The following is a 20,651-nucleotide window of genomic DNA, read 5'->3' on the forward strand; positions in this document are numbered from 1 at the left end:
CCTCACATGACAGAAGGGATGGGATGAGGGATCTCTCTGTGGTCCCTTTGATAGGAGCATGAACCCCATACACGAGGTCTCTGCCTGCATGACCTAATCACTTCCCAAGGCTCTACCTCCAAACCCCATCACACAGGGAAATGCGCAAAACTATGAAGGAAGGAGAAAGGAGAACCTAGTCCAGGTTTTCTGGTGACCCACAGCAAAATATGTCAAAATGGATGCCTCTCCATTGAGGACCACACACTCTCCAGGGTTGGACTGGCTCCAACTATAGTCTCATAGAGCTATGACTATGTTCTACCATCTGATTCTTCTTCCTATGACAAAAAAAAAAAAAAAAAAAAAAACCCACCACTTTTGGATGACACAAACATAAAATAGTAATATAAAGACAGTTGAAATAAACAGGATAACTAAATTTCACCAATAATGTCAAAAAAAATGGGTGTTAGGCACTCTCTCTGCAGAGTTCCACACAGGAGATCAATGAGGAACTATTTGATGGGTCCAACTTCTCCAACTCCGTGGACCAAGAGCAGGTGCGCCACACCACTAACTATGGCCAGCATGGGCCTGATGTCCATCTGGGGCTTAGGAATCCACCTGGGGTCTATACCCACCTTGGGCCTGGTGTTCATCTGGGGCCTCATATCCACCTGGGTCCTGGGTGTCAACTTGGTGCCTGATGTCCACCTGAGGCCTAAATATTCACTTGGGCCCATTGTTGACCTGCGGCCTAGTGTACATTTGGAGCCTTAAATCCACAAGTGACCTAGGTATCTACCTGGGGACTGCTGTACAGCTGAAGCCAGATGTCCACCTGGATCCTGGTGTTCATCTGGGGTCTGCTATATACTTAGGGCTGCTATATACCTAGGGCCTGATGTCTATTTGGGGCCTGGGTATCCTCCTGTGGTCCAATGTCCACCTCTGGACATCTGGGGCCTGGATGTCCACCTGGAGACCTGATATACACCTGGAGGCTACTGTCCACCTGGGCACTGATGCTTACTAGGAAAATGGCGTATACTTGGGACCAGGTATCCATTTGAGGCCTGGGTGTCCATTGTGGGCCTTGATGTTCATCTGGAACCTGGGTGCCCACTCAGGAATTGATGTTCACCAGGGACCTAAGTATTCTTCTGGGGCTTGATGTCCCTGTAGGACCCTGTGTTCTAAAGGCCCTAAAACCTGGGCCTCCACCTGTGGCCTAATGTCCATCTTGGGCCTTGGTGTTCACCTAGGGCCTGAAGTCCATCTGGGCATTGGGTATCCACCCAGGGACTGGTGTCAACCTAGGGTCTGATGTCCACCTGGTACTGGGTTTCCACTCAAGTCCTGATGTACATCTGGGGCCAGATTTTCATCTGGGAACTGATGTCCACTTAGACCTGGGTGTCCATCTGGGGCCTGATGTTCACCAGGTCCTAGGTATTTACTTGGGGCCTGATGTCCACTTGTCCTCAGACTGTGGGCACCTGGAGCTGAGAGACCACTTGGTCATTTTCAGTATCACATGCTGGGCACACCAGGGTACCTGGCACAGGACTAGTGCTAAGGGCAGAATTGCTGAGTGAATCAATAAAAAGGTGTCACACGTCCCTTCTTGCTTCTGGCTACCTCACAATGTGGAGATCATTAATAAGAACTGGAGGTGCATGACCTCAGCATGACTTTCTCCTGGCTCCAGTGGGCACCAGGGACCCAGGAGGCTGCTCTCCCACTACCCATGTCGCCAGGAGGAGCATCACAGAACACAACAGTCACCTGCATTAGGGGGTCATCAACTTAGTGGCTCTCCAGGGTCCCAGGAGGCAAAGGAGCAGAAACTGCAGGCTCTATGGGCACTAAGAGGGACCTTGGAAGCTCTCTTGTCCCCTTTTTTCCTCCAGCTCCTGAGGTATGCAGCTCATTCTCAATGCATCCTTACCTTGGCCAGGGCAGCGATTTCCACTAACTTCCAAATGAGGACCTCACGGACCCAATGTGGCCTGCTCTTGTCTCAGGAATTTTGACACAGAGTCCAGTACCTGGAAACATTCTGTCTTATCTGAAATCATCACCCAAGCCCCCAAGCCTCTCTCTGCTCTGAAGGACCCCCCAGGAGTAAAAAGCATTTTCCAAGTGTCTCAGCACACACTCAGTCATTCATAAAGAACCAAGGCCAACAGATTCTTCTGAGTACATGGAAACCTGTGGTTCCATGCTCCAAATAAATCACATCATAAAAAGGAGAAAGTAGGGGCTTACTCCCCTGTACCTACACTATGACAGGTGGGACCATCCGATTCCAGGTACCCATAGAGGTGGACTGCAGGACCCTAATCTCAACCTTCCAAGGCTGTGCTGGGCAGGGGGCCCTGGCCCAGGAAGAACCTTGGGAAGCTTATGGATCCTCCTGCCCACGCTCTGGGCCCTTTTCTGAGCCTGACTCTAAAACTCAGCAGATTGAACAGGACTTGCTGGTTATACTTTGGTCAAAGGTGTAACCTCCTATATCTCTAATTCCTCACAGAGTTCTTGCCATGTTCTCCCACCTGTCCTGTTCTCAGACCTCCAGAGTCAGGGGTGATAGGCTACTGACTGGTAACTCCATCTGGATGTCTAAGAGCATCTCCTACATAGCAAATTGTTACAGAACTCTTATGTCCACCACCCTCAATCCTATTCCTACCAAAGTCCCCCCATCTCAAGCACCATGGTCTTCGAGCTGCTCAAGTCAAAATTTTAGGTTTCATTCATCCCTGGGGGCTATTGTTCCCTCGCTCTGCATTTTCATTTCATGAATAAGTCCTGCATCTCTCCAGAACATAGTTTTTATTCTTTCCACTTCTCTCTGTGTCCATTAATTTCATGATGTTCCGGACCACCACTGATTCTCACCTGGATGTCTATAGTGACATCCTCAGTTGTCCTGGCTCCTACTGCCACCTGCCTACAACTTACTCTCCATGCAGCAGGCAAAATGTCAATGTAACATTTACATCTAAGTATGCTACTTGCTGATGAAAACCAACTAAAGGCCTTCCAACACACATGTGATATAATCAGAACTTCTGACTCTCAGATGGCAAAGACTAATAGTGCTGCCCATCCAGTATCCATCGTTCTGTTGTGCCTTCTTATCAGAACACCTTCAGGGCTGGAATCATGAATATGTAATGCTTAGTTAACAGGTTGGTGCAAAAGAAATTGCGGTTAACATAAAACCCTAATTTAAACTGGCTCAGCTTTCCCATACAACTGAAGTTGAAGAAAATTACATTTGTTTTATCTGAATTCCTTTCTTAGAAAACCAACCACCAGGACTCACAGATAGTATCAAGGAACTGAAACTTTCCAACAGTGCATTGGATAATGAGATGCACCTGCTGCTTGTTGACCAACTCCTCTTACTCACCCCTTCCTGATTCCTATTTTCCTGTATGTAGTTATATTCATGTCCCACTAGATACACCTCTAATTTTAGTTGGGGTGGGAGACTGACTTAAAGCTGATCTCCTATGTCCTGGCTGATGGCATCTGCATTAAAGCCTTTCTTCTCTGGAAACACTCCTTGTCTTAATGATTGGCTTTCAGTGTGGTGAGCAACTTGACTTAGGCCAAACCCGCTGCATTCAGCAACATAATTTCTAATCTTTCTTACAACCAGAAGTCATCAGCTTTGTGATTCTGGGTAATGAAATGGAATCCTACTAGAAAGTTCTTCGAGAATTTTGACTTTCCTGATGCAAGTTTTACCACACACTGGTTGCCCTTTCTTTCATGTTTCCTATCTGGGGTACAATTGTGATGGCCAGAGGAACCATAACTATTTTGCAGTGGTGATGTAAAGTCTAAGAGGCTCCAAAAGAATACATCACTGAGACTTTTCAGCCATTAAAACTATCTACCTCCACCTCGGACTTCCCATTACCTGACAGAATGAACCTCCTTCTATTGATCTCACTGTGTTGAAGATGGAGTTTCCCAAATTTAATTGCAAATTATCCACGTGGCCTATCAGGGCCTGCGTCTTCTGGTCTCCATCCAGTTCTTGGACTCTATTGTCTCCATCTTTCTGGTGGTTCAATTCATTCTTTCTCATTTTTGTCTCAAGACTTCCCATAAGTTAACATTCCCATCTCTGTACACAACCATCCTTATTCCATTCCCTTTTCTCACTTGCAATGCTTACATGTACCTTTTTATTAGCTGACTCCTAATGCTGGAATTAAAACTTTATGGGAATAGAAACCTCAACTGAGTTTTTAATCACTGAATATGTGGTGCCTAAAAGAATAGTGGTAGGCACTTGGTAAACATTTGCTGAATGAATGGAAGGAATGGGTCCAACTATCAAGTGCAATTTCTTTAGTGTTCGAATTTTTGAACATAATGTACAGTCATAATGAGGTGTTCTTTTGGAACTTTACAATGGAAAAGATAATGCACATATGAAAATTTGTTACTTGGACTGTTATGGCTGGTGTGTTTTCTCTCTGCAGTCCCATATACAGAAAAAGCAAAATCATGAACAGAAGACTATTAGGAGAGGATGAAATAAACAGGCCTTGTTGTTGTGCTTTTCTGTTTCCTGTTTGTTTGTTGTTATTTGTTGTTTTCTGTTTATCTTTGATAGTTTGGAGAAATTTCTGAAAGTAAAACAAATAAGCTTATTTTTTTCTAATTTAAGACCAAATTTTTAAATCTATATCACATCTCTACTTATCTCTTTTTCAAAGTTCAGTTTCATTTGCATTCATTTTCTTCTTAGTTAGAATTTCTAATATGAAAAATCATTTTTAAATTTTAATCTTTAATGATCTATTGTTTCTTAAAGTGGTTTAAATTCTTAAATATGTTATGCTTTTTATTTTACTTATATGTTCTTTCTAGATTTTCAGGTAGAAGATTTAGTGCTTTTTTATATTTTTGTTTTTTTCTAAAAATTTATTTGAAATTAGATACACCTCCAATTCCTCTTTTAAATTTATTCTTGGAAACTTTACGTGTCTAAATTTATTAATTTACCTATTGTTTTCTCTTTAATCTCAGAAATACTTAATGATGGGCTTAGTGATTTCCAAATATATGAAAATTTTTGTTGTTGTTGGCTTTGAGGTTGAAAAACACAATATGATATTGATTATTTAGAATGTATTGATTATTCTCTCTTTGTCTAATTCATGAGCTACTTTTGAAAACATAACAAAATGTATATTCTTTATTTGTTCGATATACATTTGTATAGTTTTAGATAAAGCTTATGGATCAAGTTATTTATACCTTTTTAGCTTTTTTAGTTTTGTCCTTTCAACATTACTAACCAGCTTACTAATGGACTAGTTAAAATGTATTTTCTACCTATTTCCCCTATACTATGCATTTAATTTAAAATTTCAAAGTTATACATTTATTTATGTTAAAGATTTACATAGCTTCTTATCAATTGTTCTTTACAACCGTTCTTTGTAAAGTCATTTTTGATATCCTGTGATTTTCCCTTTAAGTGGTGTTGAAGGGAAATAATAAAGCAACTGAGACAAGGTGCTAAGATCCAGAAGACAGACATAAGTCAATGTGTCAATTTATTTGGAAATTTAACTATACAACAGCAAGAGAAAAAAGTGTTGTACATCAGCAACAATGACATAAAAAAATAACAGAAAGTGAGTCTCAAAAATTTTAAGAAGTTTTCTCACACACACACACACACACTCACACACACACACAACAATCAAAACAGCTATGGAGCATAGGAAACAACATAAAACAACTAATGTTTAAAATACAGTGATTGTTCATGTAAAGGCAGATAGAAGAATATTTTGAAGCAGAAATCCAAAATTTCATGATAGTTCTAGACAAAAGGAAAATAAAATGCAAAGTGGACACTCATCAGCCTCAGAGAAAAATTGGGAAAAATTGTGTATCAGAAATTAAGATTAAATTACAGTGTTCCTCAGACAGGGCATGAATTAATTGAAAATATAGTGTTAGAAATAGGGGATAGAAACAAAGCTAAGAGAATAAAACAGAATTAAGAATGTTATCAAAAGAATTAGGAATAGCTGTGGAAGATAAGATATGCAAGGAGAATCTGGCAGAGGTGTAATTGGAGTAACTTATTTCTTTCATTTTTTTTCTTTGAGGAAATATGAAACGTTGAAATAGAATTAATTTTAAGACTATAACAGTCTCATAAACACACACAGGCACACACATACTAACATACAGGCACACACACACACACACTTTCTTGAAATAAAACAAAATTTGAATTTACATATTGAGAGGCACCTATCATACATCTGAATGTTTTGGCCCAGAGACAAAATTCAAAAATATATTGTAACAAAAATTAAACCTTAAAAATTATGTGATGTGTGAATCTTCAAGTGTAAAGACCAAGTCACTTACAAAAAAAAAATCAAGTTGATCTTAGATTGAAGCCCCAGATCCACATCAGGCCCCAAGTCAATACCATTGCCTCAAATGGACCTCATGCCCAGCATGAACAATAAGCCACAGGGAGACATCCATCCCCAGATAGATAGTCCACAGATGAACATCCGGCCCCAGGTAGATACCAGGCCCCAAATTTACTTCAGGCCCCAGAGGGACACCTAAGCCTCAGGTGGACACCAAATCCCAAGTAAACATAAGGTCCCAGCTGGACATCAGTCCTCAGCTGGACATCAGTCCTCAGCTGAACACCAGTCTCCAGGTGAATACTTGGTCCCCAGCTGAATATCAAACCTCAGGAGCACATCAGGTCCCATGTGGACAGAAGGCCCAAGTGGAAATCTAGACCCACGAGAAACATCAGGTCCCTGAGAGACACACAGGCTCAGGGGAGCACCAAAGCCCTTGATGTAATGAGGCCCCACATAAAAATCCAGGAGCCAGGTTTGTATCATGTCCCAGGTGAATTTCAGACACCTTGGAAACATCAGGCCTCAGGTGGACACTGGACTCAAGGTGTACATCAGGACCCAGGTTGATCTTCAGGCCCCAGATCGACACCAGGTAGTAGGTGGACATCAGGTCACTGGAGGATATGCAGGTGCCAGGTGGATATCTAGCTCTAGGTGGACACCCCAGGCCTCAGGGAGACATCAGAGACCAAGTAGTCACCCAAGCCCCAGAAGAATATCCTGGACACATGCAAACAACAGGCCCCAGATGCACACTTAGGCCACAAGTAGACATCAGGCCTGAGGTGGACATCAGGCTCTAGGTTGACACCCACGCCCCAGGTGGACAACAGGCCCCAAGTGAACTCCAGGCCCAGCTGAACATCAGTTCCCAGGTGGTCTCCCAGACCCCAGGTGGAAATCAGGCCCCAAGTAGACATTAAATCTCAGGTGGATAAAAAGGCCCCTGGTGAACATCAACCCCCAGGTTGACACCCATGGCCCAGGTGAACACGAGGCTTCAGATGAAAACCAGGCCCAAGGTGGACATAGGTCCCTGACAGATAACAGGTCTCAGGTGTATAGCTAAGCCCCAGGTTGCCACCAGTTTCCAGGAGAATACCCAGGCCTATGGGGATACTCAGACCCCAGGTGGATATAGGCGCCAGGTAAACACCAGGCCCCAGGTGGACATCAGGGGTCAAGTGGACACACAGGTTCCAGGTGTATATCAGGCCCCAGGTATATACCATTTTTCTGGTACATAAGGTGTACATCAGGCTCACAGGTGGACACCCAGGCCCCATAAGGACACCAGCCTACAGGTGAGCATCAGGCTCCGGGAGGATACCCAGGCGTTAGGTAGCTATCAAGCCCTAACAGGACACCAGGCCCCAGGGGGGCATCAGGGCCCAATTGGGCATTCAGGTTCTAGGTAGACACCCAAGCCTCAGGTAGCATCAGGGCCAAGGTGGATACTAGACTCGAGGTGGACATCAGGCCCTAGTTGGACACTAGGCCCTAGGTAGACACCTGGGACCCTGGTGACCATCAGGTCCCAGATTAACTCCAGGTCTTAGGTGAACATCTGGTCCCAGTTGGATATGAGGCCCCAGGAGCACTTCCGTCCCCAGGTGGATATCAGCTTCCAAGTTGACATCAGGCCACAAGTGGACACTGGGCTTGAGGTGTACATCAGGCCCCGGGTGGACATCCAGGCCTCAGCTGTACACCGGGCTCAGGTGGAAACCAAGGCACATGTAACACCATGCCCTAGGTGGTTACCTAGGCTTCAGGTGGACATCAGACCCCAGGTGGACACCTGGGCCTCAGGCGATCATCAGGCCCTAGTTGGAAACTCAGGCCCCAGGTGCACATCACTCTCCAAGTGGACACCCAAGACCCAAGTTGATACCCAGTTTCCAGGTGGGCACTGGGCCCCAGATGAACACCAGGCCCCGGGTGGGGCTCCAGGTGGACATCAAGCCTCAGGTAGATAGTCCTCAGGTGGAAATAAGGGCCCAGTTTGACACTACACCCTGGGTGGATACCTAGGTCTCAGGTGGATGCATAGCCTCCAGCTCAACATCAGGCTCCAGGTGGACACCCAGGCCCTAGGTGAACACTGGGTCTTAGGTGGACATTAGGCCCCAAGTGGACAACCAGCCTTAACATGGACATCTGGCCCTAGGTAGACAGCAGGTCCAAAGTGCACATGAGGCTCCAGGTGAACACGGGTCCCCAGGGACACCTTTGTCCTCAGGTGAACACCAACACCAAGGAAGACATCCACCTCCACCTGGACATCATTCCCCAGGTGTACACCTAGGCCCTATGGGAGCACCAGGCCCCAAGTGAGTATATAGATCCCTGGTGGCCATTAGGCACCAGGTTGACACCCAGGGCTTAGGTGGACATGAGGCCCCAGATGAATGCTAGTCCCCAGGTGGATAAATAGTCCCCAGGCATACATCAGGTCCAAGGTTCATACTCAGTCTTCAGGTGAACACTAGGCCCCAGGCAGACACCAGACCCCAGGTGGATGCCAGGTCCTAGGCAGACACCAGTCTTCAGGTGGACAGTGGGCCCCCAAAAGGACATTATGCCCATTATGCCCCAGGTTGATACCTAGGCTCCAGGTGGACACTAGGCTACAGGTGGTTATCTATGCCCCAAGTGGACATCAAGCCTTAGGGGAATTCCTAGTCACCATCTGAACATCAGGCCACAGGTGGATGCCCAGGCTCTTAGTGAATATCAGGTCTCACATGGACATCAGGCCCCAGGTGAACATCAGGCCCCAAGTGGATACCTAGGTTCCTGGTGAACATCAGGACCCAGGTGGCACTCAGGCCCTAGAAGAACACTCAGGCCAAAAGTGGAAATCAGAACCTATGTGGACACTCAGGGCCCAGGTGGCTACCAGGCCCCAGAGGAAAACTCCAGGCTCCAAGTGAACAACCTGGCCCCAGGTTCCAGGTAGACGCTGGAATCCAAATCAGCACCAGGCCCCAGATGGACACCCAGACCTGAGGTGAACATCAGACCCCAGAAGGTCGTCTGGCCCGAGGTGGACATCAACCCCCGGTGGATACCTAGTCCCCAGGTGGATATCAGGCCCCAGTTTGACTTCAGTCCCTGGGTAGATACCTAGGCCTCAGGTGGATATCCAGTCTCTAGCTAAACATCAGGCTCCAGGTGGACCCAGGCCCTAGCTGACTGGGGACTAGTGTTCATATGGGGCCACATGTCCATCTGGGCCCTTGGTGTCAACTTGGGGCCTGATGTACATCAGATGCCCAGTGTTCATTTGTACCCTGATGTCAGCCTGGGAGCTGGTGTTCGCTGGAGGGCTGAAATCCTCCTGGTGCCTGATGTCCAACTTGAGACTTTGTTTCCACCTGGAGACTGATGTCCACCTGGGACCAGATGTCCAACTGGAGCACGATGTCTACCTGTAGCCTAGAACTTCACCTAAGGCTTGAGGTTCCCCAGAGCCTATGCATCTACCTAGGGACTTGTGTCCAGGTGGGGCCTGAGGTCCATCTTGGGCCTGGAATTTACCTGGGTGTTCCCAGGGAGTTGGGTAAATCCAGACAACTGTGGCTCACCCAACCCAGGGGCCCGCGCAGCCTGCACCACCGCCGGGGCTGCGCTGTGGAAGAGTCACCAGCCAGCCAGCCCTGGCCCATGAGGGGGACTTCCCCCGCCCAGAAGTCCACCCTCAGCAGGGATACACGGCTATGGAGGAAGCAGCGGATACCTTCCAAAGTTTGTGGAGACTCTTCTGCCACACCAAAAGTTTCATCATCAGCTGCAATGCCCACTAGGGCTCAGAGACACCTCCGGGATGTGGACTAGCAGTGTCTTTGCTGGGTACCTGCAGTGTTGACCAAGAGAAGCCTCCACATCATATTCCTCCACCTCCACGTTCCGCATCCAAAGTTCTCTCAACATTTCTAAGCAGGAGAAATAAAAAGAAACTGAAATGAGAAAGAAAGAGAGAGAAAGAAAGCCATGAGCAAAAAAACAAAACAAAACAAAACAAAACAAAAAAAAACCTTTGGAAATCATAAACTGTCCCAAAGCAAATAACAAATTCTTGTCTCTTTAAACATTCTATGCTACTTCAATGATGAATGATTTATTTTTTTTTCCACTGGCAATTTGTAATGATTAACTTCTCAGGCTTTAATGAATACAAACTGAATCACATGTGCGAAGATATTTGTACTATATGAAGCATTTCAAATTTTAAAACATTGTCCAATTTTTTTCCATGGATTAACAATTAATGGGAAATTTACAAAATTGCTGTGTTAATGTCTCCTCAGAATAATTAGATGCGAATAATCAGGAGTCCCATCTTCAGGACCTCTTTCAGCCGATTTCCACCAGGGGAGGGACAGCTTCAGGGCGCCTGCTGGGGTCATCTCATGACCCCCCATCAGATCCCATTCTGGACCCCTCCGAGTGAGAATGGATGGGCTGAGCACATCGACTGAGGCAGGCAGGGCCTGGCTGCAGCCCACAATCATCCCATGGGCCTCAAGGCGTGGAGTCAGCTGAAAGGTCACTGACCCGTGAGCCCTCTGCCTCCCTCCTTTCAAAGAGCGGTGACCTGCCGTGATTCTCAAGGGCCTGGGGCTCCTTCAGGCTGATCCCGCTTCCCAGGACACGTGTCAACAGGTCCAGGGGCCAATCCCAGGTGGAGCCAACGCGTGGCACTGGCGTAGCCTAGAGCAGATGGTGTGAACGTGTGTCACTGAGGGCCCACGGGGCGATGGCGAAGGAAACAATGGTGTCCAGGCATGTGCCCGGTGGAAGGGGGGCACAGGTGACCTTTCCATGAATGCCAGGGAAAATCAAAGAACGCCTGGGATCTAGCAGCGGGCCAAAAGTTTCAGGGGGCCAGTCCACCCAGGAGCAGAGGGGAGTCTCCTTCTCAGGAATGAGACTGGGTGTGCAGAGGAAATGCGACAGCACCTGTCCCAGAAGACAAGGACCTGTCTTTCAAAGGAGGAGGGAGGCAGAGGGCTCAGATGCGGCCGTGAACTTTCAGTGGACAGCAGGCCTTGAGGCCTGTGGGATGATTGTGGGCTGCAGCGAGACCCTGCCTGCCTCAGGAGATGTGCTCAGCCCATGCTTTCTCACCTGGAGTGTCCATTATCGGATCCCAAGCGGAGTCCTGAGTCCCCAGCAGGGGCCCTGAAGCTCCCCCTCCCCCGCTGGAAATCGGGGCAAACCCAGGCAGGTTTGCAGAGAGAAACAATCATGACAGGGATCTCCAGGACGTGTCTCCCTGATGGACTGGGAAGTGATCCTTCTGGAAGACATCCAGCCAGACCAGGAAGCACGTCAGCCCCGGAGAAACAGGGGATACACAGCCAGAGGGAGGACGGAGCAGAGGCCAGAGCCCAGGCCGGGTACAGCACCGTGCCACTGCCACGGGCTGAAGGAGAGGGGTGCCAAACGGGTGGCTTGTCCAGTGAGGCCAGCGTTCCAGTGACTGGGATTGTGGCCATCTCCCATTCCTGGCTTCCTCTTTCAGCCTGTGTGGTGGTGTGGCTTCTTTTCTCACAGAGGAGCCCTGAAAAGATACAAGCCTCTCCTGTGATGGGGGCCTCCTGCTCTCCTGCAGGAGGATGAGCTCCCTGCGGCTTTTGTCCGCGGCTGCGGTGTGTTTGTCTTGATCAATGAAAAGAGGCCGCACCGGATGGGGATGAGATTTCAACTGCTCCGGGAGTCACGCATCTCCTCACGTGGTCCAGGCCTTCACAAACCCAAAGTGGAACCGCCGCGAAAACGCTTGACGAGCGGACACATGACCCAGGCACAGACGCGGAGGGAGGCTCACCAAAGACAGGCGACAGGCAAGAAATCGCTTTTGGGCGCACAGGGCACTTTCCTCCAAACACACAATCTCTCTCTCTCTCTCTCTCTCTCACACACACACACACACACACACACACACACACACACACAGAGACACACACCAGCCGACAGAGAGAGGGCAAGGAACTCACAGAGCGTGAGAGACAGGCAGAGAAGCGAAAATGGGAGACACACAAACACATACACACACAGAGAGAGTCCTACAGCCGTGGCGCGGAAACAAACACCCCCAGGCAGCCGCTGACGCTAGGGGGTTCGGCTCTCGACCAGAACGACCTTCGGTTGAGAGAGCAGCCCACGGGCCTGCAGGCCCACCCGTCCTCGAGATCACGGGGGCACGACTTCTGGGGAGACTCACCCGAACAGCGATCGGGCGGGCCTGAGGCTGGGATGCGGCGCTGCTTCCCCCGGACCCCGCCTGTGCTTTCAACGTCCTGGTCAGCCCTTTGCCACGACTCCTGGCATCCGGAGAACGTCCTGTCCACCCCGTGGGGAGGTCAGGCTGGAGCCCCGGAGCCCCGCCAGCCAAGCACTGCCACGGAGGGCTCCTGTTTGCCAGGCCTCAGGGAGCCGTTTCTCTGACAACCGTGGGAACCACTGTGACGCGGGCACCCGCTCGCCACTCGCGCATGCGCATTGGCTGGGCCGCCCCGCGCTCCGCTGCCGGCAGTCAGGCTGCGTCCCCTTTAAAGGACGGTGACCGCTGGGCTCCAGGGGCTCTCCTGCTGCCGCCTTGCCAGCGGCTGCATCCGGGGTTCAGTAGGGGGCCGCGTGGGAGAGGCGGCCGCGGGCGGCCTCCCAGGATCAAACCCCCAGGGGTCCCGTCTTCAGGACCTCCTTGAGCCGATTTCCACCGGGGGAGCGGCAGCTTCAGGGCGCCTGCTGGGGTCATCTCTCGACCCCCCATCAGATCCCATTCTGGACCCCTCCGAGTGAGAATGGATGGGCTGAGCACATCGACTGAGGCAGGCAGGGCCTGGCTGCAGCCCACAATCATCCCATGGGCCTCAAGGCGTGGAGTCAGCTGAAAGGTCACTGACCCGTGAGCCCTCTGCCTCCCTCCTTTCAAAGAGCGGTGACCTGCCGTGATTCTCAAGGGCCTGGGGCTCCTTCAGGCTGATCCCGCTTCCCAGGACACGTGTCAACAGGTCCAGGGGCCAATCCCAGGTGGAGCCAACGCGTGGCACTGGCGTAGCCTAGAGCAGATGGTGTGAACGTGTGTCACTGAGGGCCCACGGGGCGATGGCGAAGGAAACAATGGTGTCCAGGCATGTGCCCGGTGGAAGGGGGGCACAGGTGACCTTTCCATGAATGCCAGGGAAAATCAAAGAACGCCTGGGATCTAGCAGCGGGCCAAAAGTTTCAGGGGGCCAGTCCACCCAGGAGCAGAGGGGAGTCTCCTTCTCAGGAATGAGACTGGGTGTGCAGAGGAAATGCGACAGCACCTGTCCCAGAAGACAAGGACCTGTCTTTCAAAGGAGGAGGGAGGCAGAGGGCTCAGATGCGGCCGTGAACTTTCAGTGGACAGCAGGCCTTGAGGCCTGTGGGATGATTGTGGGCTGCAGCGAGACCCTGCCTGCCTCAGGAGATGTGCTCAGCCCATGCTTTCTCACCCGGAGTGTCCATTATCGGATCCCAAGCGGAGTCCTGAGTCCCCAGCAGGGGCCCTGAAGCTCCCCCTCCCCCGCTGGAAATCGGGGCAAACCCAGGCAGGTTTGCAGAGAGAAACAATCATGACAGGGATCTCCAGGACGTGTCTCCCTGATGGACTGGGAAGTGATCCTTCTGGAAGACATCCAGCCAGACCAGGAAGCACGTCAGCCCCGGAGAAACAGGGGATACACAGCCAGAGGGAGGACGGAGCAGAGGCCAGAGCCCAGGCCGGGTACAGCACCGTGCCACTGCCACGGGCTGAAGGAGAGGGGTGCCAAACGGGTGGCTTGTCCAGTGAGGCCAGCGTTCCAGTGACTGGGATTGTGGCCATCTCCCATTCCTGGCTTCCTCTTTCAGCCTGTGTGGTGGTGTGGCTTCTTTTCTCACAGAGGAGCCCTGAAAAGATACAAGCCTCTCCTGTGATGGGGGCCTCCTGCTCTCCTGCAGGAGGATGAGCTCCCTGCGGCTTTTGTCCGCGGCTGCGGTGTGTTTGTCTTGATCAATGAAAAGAGGCCGCACCGGATGGGGATGAGATTTCAACTGCTCCGGGAGTCACGCATCTCCTCACGTGGTCCAGGCCTTCACAAACCCAAAGTGGAACCGCCGCGAAAACGCTTGACGAGCGGACACATGACCCAGGCACAGACGCGGAGGGAGGCTCACCAAAGACAGGCGACAGGCAAGAAATCGCTTTTGGGCGCACAGGGCACTTTCCTCCAAACACACAATCTCTCTCTCTCTCACACACACACACACACACACACACACACACACACACACAGAGACACACACCAGCCGACAGAGAGAGGGCAAGGAACTCACAGAGCGTGAGAGACAGGCAGAGAAGCGAAAATGGGAGACACACAAACACATACACACACAGAGAGAGTCCTACAGCCGTGGCGCGGACACAAACACCCCCAGGCAGCCGCTGACGCTAGGGGGTTCGGCTCTCGACCAGAACGACCTTCGGTTGAGAGAGCAGCCCACGGGCCTGCAGGCCCACCCGTCCTCGAGATCACGGGGGCACGACTTCTGGGGAGACTCACCCGAACAGCGATCGGGCGGGCCTGAGGCTGGGATGCGGCGCTGCTTCCCCCGGACCCCGCCTGTGCTTTCAACGTCCTGGTCAGCCCTTTGCCACGACTCCTGGCATCCGGAGAACGTCCTGTCCACCCCGTGGGGAGGTCAGGCTGGAGCCCCGGAGCCCCGCCAGCCAAGCACTGCCACGGAGGGCTCCTGTTTGCCAGGCCTCAGGGAGCCGTTTCTCTGACAACCGTGGGAACCACTGTGACGCGGGCACCCGCTCGCCACTCGCGCATGCGCATTGGCTGGGCCGCCCCGCGCTCCGCTGCCGGCAGTCAGGCTGCGTCCCCTTTAAAGGACGGTGACCGCTGGGCTCCAGGGGCTCTCCTGCTGCCGCCTTGCCAGCGGCTGCATCCGGGGTTCAGTAGGGGGCCGCGTGGGAGAGGCGGCCGCGGGCGGCCTCCCAGGATCAAACCCCCAGGGGTCCCGTCTTCAGGACCTCCTTGAGCCGATTTCCACCGGGGGAGCGGCAGCTTCAGGGCGCCTGCTGGGGTCATCTCTCGACCCCCCATCAGATCCCATTCTGGACCCCTCCGAGTGAGAATGGATGGGCTGAGCACATCGACTGAGGCAGGCAGGGCCTGGCTGCAGCCCACAATCATCCCATGGGCCTCAAGGCGTGGAGTCAGCTGAAAGGTCACTGACCCGTGAGCCCTCTGCCTCCCTCCTTTCAAAGAGCGGTGACCTGCCGTGATTCTCAAGGGCCTGGGGCTCCTTCAGGCTGATCCCGCTTCCCAGGACACGTGTCAACAGGTCCAGGGGCCAATCCCAGGTGGAGCCAACGCGTGGCACTGGCGTAGCCTAGAGCAGATGGTGTGAACGTGTGTCACTGAGGGCCCACGGGGCGATGGCGAAGGAAACAATGGTGTCCAGGCATGTGCCCGGTGGAAGGGGGGCACAGGTGACCTTTCCATGAATGCCAGGGAAAATCAAAGAACGCCTGGGATCTAGCAGCGGGCCAAAAGTTTCAGGGGGCCAGTCCACCCAGGAGCAGAGGGGAGTCTCCTTCTCAGGAATGAGACTGGGTGTGCAGAGGAAATGCGACAGCACCTGTCCCAGAAGACAAGGACCTGTCTTTCAAAGGAGGAGGGAGGCAGAGGGCTCAGATGCGGCCGTGAACTTTCAGTGGACAGCAGGCCTTGAGGCCTGTGGGATGATTGTGGGCTGCAGCGAGACCCTGCCTGCCTCAGGAGATGTGCTCAGCCCATGCTTTCTCACCCGGAGTGTCCATTATCGGATCCCAAGCGGAGTCCTGAGTCCCCAGCAGGGGCCCTGAAGCTCCCCCTCCCCCGCTGGAAATCGGGGCAAACCCAGGCAGGTTTGCAGAGAGAAACAATCATGACAGGGATCTCCAGGACGTGTCTCCCTGATGGACTGGGAAGTGATCCTTCTGGAAGACATCCAGCCAGACCAGGAAGCACGTCAGCCCCGGAGAAACAGGGGATACACAGCCAGAGGGAGGACGGAGCAGAGGCCAGAGCCCAGGCCGGGTACAGCACCGTGCCACTGCCACGGGCTGAAGGAGAGGGGTGCCAAACGGGTGGCTTGTCCAGTGAGGCCAGCGTTCCAGTGACTGGGATTGTGGCCATCTCCCATTCCTGGCTTCCTCTTTCAGCCTGTGTGGTGGTGTGGCTTCTTTTCTCACAGAGGAGCCCTGAAAAGATACAAGCCTCTCCTGTGATGGGGGCCTCCTGCTCTCCTGCAGGAGGATGAGCTCCCTGCGGCTTTTGTCCGCGGCTGCGGTGTGTTTGTCTTGATCAATGAAAAGAGGCCGCACCGGATGGGGATGAGATTTCAACTGCTCCGGGAGTCACGCATCTCCTCACGTGGTCCAGGCCTTCACAAACCCAAAGTGGAACCGCCGCGAAAACGCTTGACGAGCGGACACATGACCCAGGCACAGACGCGGAGGGAGGCTCACCAAAGACAGGCGACAGGCAAGAAATCGCTTTTGGGCGCACAGGGCACTTTCCTCCAAACACACAATCTCTCTCTCTCTCACACACACACACACACACACACACACACACACACACACAGAGACACACACCAGCCGACAGAGAGAGGGCAAGGAACTCACAGAGCGTGAGAGACAGGCAGAGAAGCGAAAATGGGAGACACACAAACACATACACACACAGAGAGAGTCCTACAGCCGTGGCGCGGACACAAACACCCCCAGGCAGCCGCTGACGCTAGGGGGTTCGGCTCTCGACCAGAACGACCTTCGGTTGAGAGAGCAGCCCACGGGCCTGCAGGCCCACCCGTCCTCGAGATCACGGGGGCACGACTTCTGGGGAGACTCACCCGAACAGCGATCGGGCGGGCCTGAGGCTGGGATGCGGCGCTGCTTCCCCCGGACCCCGCCTGTGCTTTCAACGTCCTGGTCAGCCCTTTGCCACGACTCCTGGCATCCGGAGAACGTCCTGTCCACCCCGTGGGGAGGTCAGGCTGGAGCCCCGGAGCCCCGCCAGCCAAGCACTGCCACGGAGGGCTCCTGTTTGCCAGGCCTCAGGGAGCCGTTTCTCTGACAACCGTGGGAACCACTGTGACGCGGGCACCCGCTCGCCACTCGCGCATGCGCATTGGCTGGGCCGCCCCGCGCTCCGCTGCCGGCAGTCAGGCTGCGTCCCCTTTAAAGGACGGTGACCGCTGGGCTCCAGGGGCTCTCCTGCTGCCGCCTTGCCAGCGGCTGCATCCGGGGTTCAGTAGGGGGCCGCGTGGGAGAGGCGGCCGCGGGCGGCCTCCCAGGATCAAACCCCCAGGGGTCCCGTCTTCAGGACCTCCTTGAGCCGATTTCCACCGGGGGAGCGGCAGCTTCAGGGCGCCTGCTGGGGTCATCTCTCGACCCCCCATCAGATCCCATTCTGGACCCCTCCGAGTGAGAATGGATGGGCTGAGCACATCGACTGAGGCAGGCAGGGCCTGGCTGCAGCCCACAATCATCCCATGGGCCTCAAGGCGTGGAGTCAGCTGAAAGGTCACTGACCCGTGAGCCCTCTGCCTCCCTCCTTTCAAAGAGCGGTGACCTGCCGTGATTCTCAAGGGCCTGGGGCTCCTTCAGGCTGATCCCGCTTCCCAGGACACGTGTCAACAGGTCCAGGGGCCAATCCCAGGTGGAGCCAACGCGTGGCACTGGCGTAGCCTAGAGCAGATGGTGTGAACGTGTGTCACTGAGGGCCCACGGGGCGATGGCGAAGGAAACAATGGTGTCCAGGCATGTGCCCGGTGGAAGGGGGGCACAGGTGACCTTTCCATGAATGCCAGGGAAAATCAAAGAACGCCTGGGATCTAGCAGCGGGCCAAAAGTTTCAGGGGGCCAGTCCACCCAGGAGCAGAGGGGAGTCTCCTTCTCAGGAATGAGACTGGGTGTGCAGAGGAAATGCGACAGCACCTGTCCCAGAAGACAAGGACCTGTCTTTCAAAGGAGGAGGGAGGCAGAGGGCTCAGATGCGGCCGTGAACTTTCAGTGGACAGCAGGCCTTGAGGCCTGTGGGATGATTGTGGGCTGCAGCGAGACCCTGCCTGCCTCAGGAGATGTGCTCAGCCCATGCTTTCTCACCCGGAGTGTCCATTATCGGATCCCAAGCGGAGTCCTGAGTCCCCAGCAGGGGCCCTGAAGCTCCCCCTCCCCCGCTGGAAATCGGGGCAAACCCAGGCAGGTTTGCAGAGAGAAACAATCATGACAGGGATCTCCAGGACGTGTCTCCCTGATGGACTGGGAAGTGATCCTTCTGGAAGACATCCAGCCAGACCAGGAAGCACGTCAGCCCCGGAGAAACAGGGGATACACAGCCAGAGGGAGGACGGAGCAGAGGCCAGAGCCCAGGCCGGGTACAGCACCGTGCCACTGCCACGGGCTGAAGGAGAGGGGTGCCAAACGGGTGGCTTGTCCAGTGAGGCCAGCGTTCCAGTGACTGGGATTGTGGCCATCTCCCATTCCTGGCTTCCTCTTTCAGCCTGTGTGGTGGTGTGGCTTCTTTTCTCACAGAGGAGCCCTGAAAAGATACAAGCCTCTCCTGTGATGGGGGCCTCCTGCTCTCCTGCAGGAGGATGAGCTCCCTGCGGCTTTTGTCCGCGGCTGCGGTGTGTTTGTCTTGATCAATGAAAAGAGGCCGCACCGGATGGGGATGAGATTTCAACTGCTCCGGGAGTCACGCATCTCCTCACGTGGTCCAGGCCTTCACAAACCCAAAGTGGAACCGCCGCGAAAACGCTTGACGAGCGGACACATGACCCAGGCACAGACGCGGAGGGAGGCTCACCAAAGACAGGCGACAGGCAAGAAATCGCTTTTGGGCGCACAGGGCACTTTCCTCCAAACACACAATCTCTCTCTCTCTCTCACACACACACACACACACACACACACACACACAGACACACACCAGCCGACAGAGAGAGGGCAAGGAACTCACAGAGCGTGAGAGACAGGCAGAGAAGCGAAAATGGGAGACACACAAACACATACACACACAGAGAGAGTCCTACAGCCGTGGCGCGGAAACAAACACCCCCAGGCAGCCGCTGACGCTAGGGGGTTCGGCTCTCGACCAGAACGACCTTCGGTTGAGAGAGCAGCCCACGGGCCTGCAGGCCCACCCGTCCTCGAGATCACGGGGGCACGACTTCTGGGGAGACTCACCCGAACAGCGTCCGGGCGGGCCTGAGGCTGGGATGCGGCGCTGCTTCCCCCGGACCCCGCCTGTGCTTTCAACGTCCTGGTCAGCCCTTTGCCACGACTCCTGGCATCCGGAGAACGTCCTGTCCACCCCGTGGGGAGGTCAGGCTGGAGCCCCGGAGCCCCGCCAGCCAAGCACTGCCACGGAGGGCTCCTGTTTGCCAGGCCTCAGGGAGCCGTTTCTCTGACAACCGTGGGAACCACTGTGACGCGGGCACCCGCTCGCCACTCGCGCATGCGCATTGGCTGGGCCGCCCCGCGCTCCGCTGCCGGCAGTCAGGCTGCGTCCCCTTTAAAGGACGGTGACCGCTGGGCTCCAGGGGCTCTCCTGCTGCCGCCTTGCCAGCGGCTGCCTCCGGGGTTCAGTAGGGGGCCGCGTGGGAGAGGCGGCCGCGGGCGGCCTCCCAGGATCAAACCCCCAGGGGTCCCGTCTTCAGGACCTCCTTGAGCCGATTTCCACCGGGGGAGCGGCAGCTTCAGGGCGCCTGCTGGGGTCATCTCTCGACCCCCCATCAGATCCCATTCTGGACCCCTCCGAGTGAGAATGGATGGGCTGAGCACATCGACTGAGGCAGGCAGGGCCTGGCTGCAGCCCACAATCATCCCATGGGCCTCAAGGCGTGGAGTCAGCTGAAAGGTCACTGACCCGTGAGCCCTCTGCCTCCCTCCTTTCAAAGAGCGGTGACCTGCCGTGATTCTCAAGGGCCTGGGGCTCCTTCAGGCTGATCCCGCTTCCCAGGACACGTGTCAACAGGTCCAGGGGCCAATCCCAGGTGGAGCCAACGCGTGGCACTGGCGTAGCCTAGAGCAGATGGTGTGAACGTGTGTCACTGAGGGCCCACGGGGCGATGGCGAAGGAAACAATGGTGTCCAGGCATGTGCCCGGTGGAAGGGGGGCACAGGTGACCTTTCCATGAATGCCAGGGAAAATCAAA

At 53.5% G+C, this 20,651-nt stretch overlaps 1 long non-coding RNA gene across 1 annotated transcript; it reads right to left on the reverse strand.

Annotated features, from left to right (window-relative positions):
- Positions 1–3,849: 3,849 nt before the first annotated feature.
- On the reverse strand, positions 3,850–19,870 carry LOC139361495 (uncharacterized). Its single transcript, XR_011619044.1, has 3 exons — positions 19,681–19,870; positions 10,165–10,360; positions 3,850–4,637 (listed from the first exon to the last, which is right to left on the reverse strand). It is a non-coding gene; the product is annotated as an uncharacterized lncRNA (long non-coding RNA).
- Between the last annotated feature and the right edge of the window lie 781 nt (positions 19,871–20,651).

This window comes from Macaca nemestrina, unplaced genomic scaffold (genome assembly GCF_043159975.1).
Source record: "Macaca nemestrina isolate mMacNem1 unplaced genomic scaffold, mMacNem.hap1 Scaffold_53, whole genome shotgun sequence".
Lineage (NCBI taxonomy): Eukaryota > Metazoa > Chordata > Mammalia > Primates > Cercopithecidae > Macaca > Macaca nemestrina.